The sequence below is a fragment of the Drosophila rhopaloa genome, unplaced genomic scaffold (genome assembly GCF_018152115.1).
Source record: "Drosophila rhopaloa isolate 14029-0021.01 unplaced genomic scaffold, ASM1815211v1 contig_155, whole genome shotgun sequence".
Lineage (NCBI taxonomy): Eukaryota > Metazoa > Arthropoda > Insecta > Diptera > Drosophilidae > Drosophila > Drosophila rhopaloa.
In genome coordinates, this window is record NW_025335034.1 from 12,545,755 (window position 1) to 12,555,509 (window position 9,755).

The following is a 9,755-nucleotide window of genomic DNA, read 5'->3' on the forward strand; positions in this document are numbered from 1 at the left end:
ATGAGTGTGTCAACTTGTGAGGTGATTGTACCGATGCCACCTTACATATATATTGCTAGTGAAAAAAACTTTGGAATTAATTAACTTGCGGAGAACGACGAAAATAAATCCGGCTTCGATTGGATCAAATGTTGGGGCGGTTTTCCCAAATAAATTTAAAAATGCGGGGTTGTGTGGAGCTTCGTTTCACTTGTGATTCGTTTCACATTTTATTCTGTAATGAATTCATATATCGTAAGCTTAGTCTAAAGGGGCAATCGATCCGGTTGCCAGTGATGCCGAACCAGCGATCTTTTTCTTGTTCGACATGAATAGCTAATAATTCGAAAAATGATTCTGCTCCTATAAACATACGAGATTAAATCGTTCATGCGCCAAACTAAAGGCGCCTTGATAGGGCTGATAGCTGTTTTGGAGTTGCTAGATATAGTTTTCGTCGAGCTGATAATCTCCTCTCTGCGCTGGACTCGCAGTTTAATAGTCGTAAGCTATTAGAAGAGTCCCCTAAGCGCAAAAAAGCAGCTGGTGGTAAGCAGCAAAAGGGGAACACCCCGCAACCGCAATCAAAAGAATAACAGAGCATTCCGGCGGATCAGCAGCTGATTTCAGCAAACCCTCAAATGTTGCTAAGATCAGCAGCTAAAAAGATTTGATATCCGAACAATCCGTAGAAGAATGCACGCAACCAGGGACCTGTAAGAATTCCGATTTGTCCATAGTGGTTTTACAATTAGGGGATCCTCCTATCTCTCAAAATGTAGCTACACCACCACAAGGGACTACTGAGTCCGGACAACCGGCTCAAGTTGGTTTTGCCAAGTAGATTAACTAGAAATTATATTCCCCTAATATTAAATCATTGTAGATCTAACTATGCCTTTCAAGAGCCTTTCAGAGTATTATGTTCTGACTATAATGGACTTTTTCCTATAATCTCAAATCTTGACTCTCTGCCGCTCCTAAAGTTTACAACGAATACACAAAACACAGAGTAGAGTTGTGCATTTTGCTTTTTTAACCCCTACTGGTTGACTTATTGACAAGATGACTGAAAACGATCTGTTAAATGACAACAGGCTGGGTACCGCCGGAGCAGGCCAGCCAAAGGCCCAGATAGTGCCCGCCCAGCCCAAGACCTTGCAGCACCTGCCCAAGCGGCCGGCGGTGGACCTGGCCTTTCACAACCTTACATACCGCGTCAAGGAAGGAAACCGGAGCAATGCAGAGACCATTCCGAAGGGTGTCAGTGGACGCCTCCGGTCGGGAGAGCTCACCGCCATAATGGGACCATCAGGCGATGGCAAGAGTACGCTGCTCAATATTTTGTCCGGCTACAAAACCTCGAGCATCGAAGGCAGCGTCACCATGAACGGCGCCAAGCGCAATCTCAGCGCTTTCCGCAAACTGTCCGCCTACATCATGCAGGACAATCAGCTCCACGGAAACCTGACGGTTCAGGAAGCGATGACTGTGGTGACGAATCTGAAGCTCAGCAAGAAGTTTTCGAAGCCCGAGAAGCATTAATGATTGATGACATCTTGCTGACTCTCAGCCTGAGCGAGCACCGCTACACGATGACGCGCAATCTGTCCGGCGGCCAGAAGAAGCGCCTCTCAATAGCCCTGGAGCTGGTCAGCAATCCGCCCATTTGACGAACTCTCCTCCGGCCTTGACAGCTCAACCTGCTTCCAGTGCATACATCTTTTGAAGATGCTGGCCGCCGGCGGACGCACTGTCATCTGTACCATCCATCAGCCCTCCGCTCGTCTTTTCGAGATGTTCGACCAGCTGTACACCCTGGCAGATGGTCAGTGCGTCTACCAAGGAAACACCAAGCAACTGGTGCCCTTTTTATCCACTCTGAATCTTGAATCCTAGCTACCACAACCCAGCGAGCTACGTGATCGAGGTGTCTTGCGGAGAGCACGGCGACCACACGCGCAAACTGGTCGACGCCATCGACAACGGCAAGCGGGACATCCGCTCGTCGGCCGACTATGCCGGGCTGAAGGATCGGAACGATCTGGTTAAAGTTCAGAACTTGAAGGCCATTTTAGACAAGAACGACTCTTCGAACGTCAGCGGCAGCAAGTACGAGGATAACCTCACCCTAAACAACGGCTTGCTCAACGGCATGGTCAACGATATTGTGAAGGAGGGCAACGCGAGCAGCGCTCTGGTTTCCACCAACGAAAAGGGAGATGCCCTTATTGACGTAGAGAAGTCCGTCAACTGCACAACCGCCCTGCTCACGGAGGAGATCACATCGCCGGAGCGCTACCCGACGTCACAGTTCCACCAGTTCTGGGTGGTTCTTAAGCGAACTCTGCTTTTCAGCTACCGCGATTGGACACTCATGTATCTGCGATTTTTTGCCCATCTCTTGCTTGGATTCCTGATTGGCGCCCTCTACTATGACATCGGCCATGATGGAGCTAAAGTTCTGAGCAACCTGGTATTCCTGTTCTTTGCCATGCTGTTTCTTATGTACACGTCTTTGACCATTACGATTCTGTCGTTCCCGCTCGAGATGCCGGTTTTTTGAAGAAAAACTTTAATCGTTGGTATATCAGTGGCGGATTTACCATTTCAAGCAATTTTCTGCGTCATATACGTGTCCATCGTATATTACTTCACTTCGCAGCCCTGGGAGCTCTTTCGCTTCTCCATGTTCTTGTCGGCTTGTCTGCTTATCTCGTTCGTGGCTCAGTCCGTGGGGCTGGTGGTTGGCGCCGCTATGAATGTGCAGAACGGTGTCTTCTTGGCCCCGGTCATGTCCCTGCCCTTCCTGCTGTTCTCCGGCTTCTTTGTCTCATTCGACAACATACCAGTATATTTAAGGTGGATCACACATCTTTCGTACATCCGATACGGATTCCAGGGCACTGCTCTGGCGACCTATGGGTATGGGCGGGAAAAGCTGAGGTGCTTTCAGACCGACTGCCACTTTAAATCACCCACTACGACGCTGGAAGAACTGGACATGGTTAAAGCCAACTTTACCTTGGACATTGTGGCCCTTATCGTGATCTTCTTGCGCTGGAAGCTGAAGACTGTGGGCTAGGCATTAAAGCGCAGTGGGTTGTATTCAGTTATAAAAGCTTTCTATGTACCTATTATTTAGTTTTCAAAGAGTCTTAGTTTCTTAATAATTAATTTTTGTAACATTTATTTTTTCCTAGTTGTACCCGTTACTCGTAGAGTAAAAGGGTATATTGTATTCGTGCAAAAGTATGTAACAGCTAGAAGGAAGCGTTTCCGACCCTATAAAGTATATATATTCTTGATCAGGGTCACTAGCCGAGTCGATATAGCCATGTCCGTCCGTATGAACGCTGAGATCTCGGAAACTATAAAAGCTAGAAGATTGGCATTTTGCATGCAGATTCTAGGAGTTCCTACGCAGCGCAAGGTGCCACGCCCCCTTAAACGCCCACAATCGCTTATATGCGATTATGCGTGATCAAAGTTTATATCTCCATCTCCCTCGCACTCCCTTTACCTGAGTAACGGGTATCTGATAGTCGGGGCACCCGACTATAGCGTTCTCTCTTGTTTTAAGTGGTTTAGGTATATAAAAACGCCATCTTCATGTTTGCATGATTCCAGCTGCAGATGAAGCAAAACCATAAAACAATTGATCAAACCAAATCACTGCAAGCACAACAACTTCGATTTTAGAAACGTATAAAAAAATAAGTTATTAAACATCCACTTTTTTGCTTTTTTTTGTATTTAACAGTTATTTTGTAAATGTTTGTGAATAATAACACAAATTTGGCGTATCTAAAATTGATCTTACTATTCCCTTTTTCGGATGGCGGAAAAAAAATAAATAAAAACAATTGACTTACCTTAAAGACCCAGACATAAGTAAGAGTAGGCATTGATTGCACAACAAATGCCCTACATAAAGTTCACACGAACTAAGCCACGTGCGCTGAACTTGGACCTTTCGGTTAGCGATCGTGGGAATGTAGAATAGCCAATTTCCAAAGTTGATCGAACTCGGCCAAGTGCATACAACAAAAACAATAACATGAATGCATTGGCCAATGACAATTAAATTTGGCCAACAGCGACAGTGAAGAAGAGAAGCAACCAATAATAATAAAGAACGTTAGCAGAAACGGCAGCAGCGGCAGAGACGGTTGCAGCGGTGGAGCGCGTAGTCATAATGAATAATTGTTAAGCTTAATTAAAATCAGTTCTTAATCCAACTCAATAAAGTAAAGTTTCATTTTTTTATATCAAAATAATAATCAATCTTTTAACTGGCGCCCGAACAGGGACCTGATTAAAAGCCGCGAAAGGATAACAAGTTCCGCGTCTCGTACTTCGGGAAAGTAAAAAATTCCGACATTTCTCTTGAACCTCCGCCTAATCCGTGAGAAGTGAAAAGAAAAATCCGAGACCCGGAAGTGCGAAAGTGCCGTTTAAAAAACGCCACAATATCACTCCAGGAAAAACAGGACTTGTGCCTAGTGGACTAATCAGGCCAAACTTATCGCCGTGATCCCGTTAGTATCCGTTCGGAGGGAACGTGAATAAGGTACAGAGGAGGCCCCCTAGTCAACCCGCACTAAGGAGAGTTCGCTGCAGCGTGGAATAAGCCGTAATCTGTCGATCCTGTCGTCACGATAGAACGTCGAGATATATTATTATTGTAAGAATAGTTTTAAGCAACCTATCAAATGAAACAAATTTAAATTAAAAAATATTACAAATATTACCGAAAAGGGAATTTAGAATTCCACACACAAAAAGTGCAAAATTTACACCATAATCAAAGACCCACACTATATTTCTTTAATTAATAACCTTCCGAATTCTGAGTAATCAAAATTAAAAGTTAAGTTTAACTTAACTTAACTTAACTTTAAATACTTAATCCCAATAAAGATTTTTCCAAGTATACAGACCAAACAATTAAAAGAGAATTAGCGCACAAACTTAGTGACTTAGATAAATTACCAGACATCGTGAGGACACTTAGAGATTTTTCGGGAAACAAAAGCGAATATTCTTCATGGAAGAAAATTGTCGAAAGGGTGTTAGAAATTTACGAAATGAGAATTGGCTCACCAAAATATTATGGAATTCTTTTAGCAATTCGAAGCAAAATCACCGGACAAGCAGACGCAGTACTAGAATCCTATAATACCCCCTTAGATTGGACAGCTATTTCAAAATGCCTAACAGCGCATTTTGCTGACAAACGTGACTTAAAGACTTTGGAATATCAGCTTTATGCTCTTAATCAAGGTAGCGATAGTATAGCCGATTATTATCAGGCAGGCAGCTTTATGCTCTTAATCAAGGTAGCGATAGTATAGCCGATTATTATCAGGCAGTGTACCAACAGCTATCACTAATTCTAAACCAAATTGGCAACTTAGATGACTCACAAGAAACTGTGCAATCTCTGACAGCCATGTACAGAGAAATAGCCTTGGACACCTCTGTCATAGGCCTCAACGGAAACTTAGCACGACTACTGGCCATTAAAGAGCCACATGACTTAGTACACGCCCTACATCTGTGCAGTCTACTTGAGAATCAGAACGCTAGGAATAGTCAGACACCTCATATTTAGGGAAGGCACCCTTATTACCACCCAAACCGCAACAGCCATATAGGATGGTAGCCGTCAAACAAAACTTTCATCCGCAACTCTATCATAACCCAAACCAAATGCAGTGGGTACCCGTAACTGGAACCACCCCAATTACCCAGACTAATCAATTTAAAACTTGTAAACAGCCCTATACAAATCAAGCCAGTGCAGTAGCATCCTACAGCACCCCAAAACCTCCCCCACGACTCCAACCGAAAACGGTACCTATGGAGGTCGATCAGTCAGTTCGCTGGCGTCATATAAATTATATGAACAGGCCGGCAAATAATGATTAGGGGAAAAGACCTCTAAGTGCTTCCAACGTTACAAAGACTAACAAAATGCCACGGCAATTCCATATTCAGCCAGAGACAGAAAGCACCGCCCAACAAAATTCAGTAGAAGCTACACTAAGCTCAGAGCAAGAAGAAAGAAAGAAGAGCAAGTTTGTAGGAGAAAATAATGTAAACGAGCTTCAGGAAAAATATGTATGGCAAAACGATACTGAGCAGCAGGAATACATAGATATGTCAGACCTTTATTTTTAGAATAAATCGTTCCCCATTACCTTACTTTAAAGTAACCACGGAGAACGGAAAAATCCTAAAATTTGTAATATTCAGAACCAATTAGTACCAAAACCAAAACAAAATGAGAACCAATTTTCCGTTAACTCAGTTGGAGGTGCAACTAAAATAACACAACATGCTATACTTAAACTCCCTAAAATTTCAATTACACCCATGAAATTTTTTTACTAGAAACACTAAAAACCTTTCACGGTATACTGGGCAATGACACAATGAAAAGCCTAGGAGCCATTATAGATGTGAAGATACATTAATTCTTGGAAATAATGGCCAAAATAAAATTCACCAATTAGCAACACCAGCGGTAAATACAATTGGACCGCAAGTCAGCCATATGACCGAGTCTCAAAAATCAATTATAAATCTCCTCGTAAAAAGTCACAAAACCCTCTTGCAGATCATGATACGAAGTTAGCATACACAACTAAAGTAGTAGGCGAGATCAGAACTTCGTCCGATTCCCCAGTTTACGGAAAACATTACCCATACCAATATCCTTAAAACAGGAAGTAGAAAAACAAATAAACGAGATGCTAAAAGATGGCATTATAAGACCTTCAAGGTCGCCTATAATGCCCAGACTTATTTTAGAAAAGGTCCGGTCAGTCCGAAGAAAAAAAGTACAGATTAGTAATCGATTATCGGAAACTTAATGGAGTTACTATCTCAGATCAGTATCCGATCCCTGAGATAGGCGAAATTATTGCACAACTTGGGGACAACAAGTATTTTTCGGTATTGGACCTCAAGAGTGGTTTTCACCAAATACCATTGAAAGGCACGGGCATAGAGAAAACAGCATTCGCTGTAAACGGCGGAAAATATGAATTTACGAGACTTCCGTTCGGTCTCAAAAATTCCCCATCCATTTTTCAAAGAGCAAAGAACGACATCATAGTCTTTACCAAAAATGAAGTAGACCACGGCCAAAATCTTGAAAAGGTATTTTCAACCCTACAAAACGCAAACATGAGAGTCCAAATAGAGAATTGCAATTTTTTCAAAAACGAAGTAGATTTCTTGGGGTATACAATATCAAAAAATGGAGTTAAAACAAATATAGATAAAATATAAGCGATTACAAATTTTCCGGTCCCGAAAACATTAAAAGATCTTCGTTCTTTTCTGGGCATGACAGGCTATTATAGGCGGTTCATACAAGACTATGCAAAAATAGCAATGCCCTTAAACTAAGAGGCGAAGAAGGCCGTATAACTAAGACCAAGTCAAGCAAAACTGCTATTACCATGAGCAACGATGCGATTACAGCATTCGAGAAACTTAAAAATACCCTCATCTCCAGAGATGAACCCTTTCATATCCAGATCCAGTGGCTAACGTGGTAGCGGATGCGCTCACCTGAGCCCCCGCTGAAATAAATTCAATCAGATTCCTATAGTTTTGAAATACCATTTCCAACATACCACAGACATATAATTGAACAAAATTCTTACACAGAAGAAAAACATATAGCAATTCTAACTACCAGACTTGACCCTAAGCTTTTAAACGGAATCATTACATTCGAAGGAGTAATGGGAAAAATTCAAAACATTTACCCCACCTATTTCATATCATACAAAGTAAGGTTTACTCAAAACGAAATAGACGACGTAACTTCAGAATCTCAACAAAACGAAATAATTACCCTCGAACATAAAAGAGCACATAGAGACAAGCAATAAAGAAAATCCAAGCAATAGTTCAAGCCTGCCAAACATGAAAAGAATCAAAATACGATAGGCACCCCTCAAAAGGAGAAATCCAACCGACCCCTATTCGTAATTACCCAGGAGAAATAGTTCACATTGATATTTATATTACAGAAAAACATAGAATCTTAACAGGAATCGACAAATTTTCAAAATATGCTAAAGTAAAAATTTTAGAGTCAAGTGCATCTGAAGATATTAAAAATCCGTTGAGGGAAATGTTAATAGCTTTCGGTATGCCGAAATGGATAATAATGTACAGTGAAAGCTCATTAGGCTCGGCATCAATCATGTTCATGTTTTAGGAATAAAAACATAATTCAATTTTATTTAAGGATACGCGCCAAACAACTACAACTATAAACCTCAAATGGTCAGACTAGCAGAGCAGGGAAATCGGGCAAGCAACGGGGACACTAGAACCGACGACGGCCTATTTTAAAGCGACCATAGCTGGTAGAGTTTCACTTTCAGCAACATCGACCGGCTAACGTAAGCTTATATTTTTTGAAGTAGCATTATCCGGACCTTAGGGAGCTGGTCCATCCAATAAATAAAGAACAACTTGGATGTAGTCATCTAATATTCTCCGAGTCAGAAGGCCTTTGGTACTCAAACAACCCGAACCATTTAATCTTTGTCTAGCCTTGGGCTGCAATCCATATTCCTCTTTTTTTCACAGGACATCCATTCCCAGCAGATCGCCCCACCACCCTGAATTCCCGTGTTAGAATCGAGCACCAATCGCTGAGTCTCTCTGGGTCTTATTCTACATCTTCTGCAGTACCTATATTATAAAACTATTCACATCGAGGCAAATGACTTGGGTGACGAAAGATTCTACAGTTTACACGGCAGACAATCCCGAGACTGGCGCTCCCGATCTTCGTCGACGAACACTCGCACCAAATTGGTAGTAGCAAAAGCACCCTCAGCGCAAACAAGTGGCCCAGACGACACCAAGCAGTGCTTGTTACGCGCAAAGCCGTATTCCCCAATGGGCGTAAAAATGAGATCGCGAGAAGTGAAAAAGGACAATATAGAATCGGACAGACTAAGTTAGAGATACGTACGAGACTAATACTAATACTAATTTTGTGCTAAGTAAGATAAAATAAAGGCTTTTAGGCTTGGCAACGAGTCGGCAGTACTCTAAACGGTTCATGCATATCATAGTTAGATCTACAAATATTTAAAGTAAGAGTAATTCTATTAGGACTCTGCACATCCATGAATAAGTTTATAAATAAAAGTTGTGCCAAGCATCGTTTTACGGTTTAATAAGGATGGTAGATTAATTAGGAGAAGTCTACTAGAGTAGGAGGTAAAATAAGGCCTGCATTCCAGTTAAGTCACCGTAGAGCAAATAAAAAAAAGTTCTTTTGCACAGACTCTATCCGGTCAATATGTACACCAGTCTGAGAACTCCAAATTGCTGAACAGTACTCCAGGATTGGACGGACTAGTGAAATGAACAGAATCTTTGTAACATAGGGATCATAGAATTCCTTTGACCACCTTTTAATAAATCCAAGTACTCCCCTGCCTTTATTCACCATGGAAGTAATATGGTCACAAAACTTAAGTTTTGGGTCAAGAAGGACGCCAAGCTCATCAACATGCCTGATTCAAGACAACGCACAACCACCCAGCATATACGTGGCATATTGTGGGTTCACCCACTTTACACTTAGCGCTATTTAAATCCAAAAGATTTTCACAACACCATGTTTGAAAAGTATTTAGGTCCGGGTGTAAGTGTGAACTGATGGAAATTTCGTTATATTGCAGGAATAACTTAAGATCAAGACTAGAGTGAGATCGTTTATAAATAAA

General features: G+C 41.8%; 1 pseudogene; it reads left to right on the plus strand.

Annotated features, from left to right (window-relative positions):
* The first annotated feature begins 1,044 nt into the window (after positions 1 to 1,044).
* LOC108040041 lies at positions 1,045 to 2,773 on the plus strand (annotated as a pseudogene).
* The last annotated feature ends 6,982 nt before the right edge of the window (positions 2,774 to 9,755 follow it).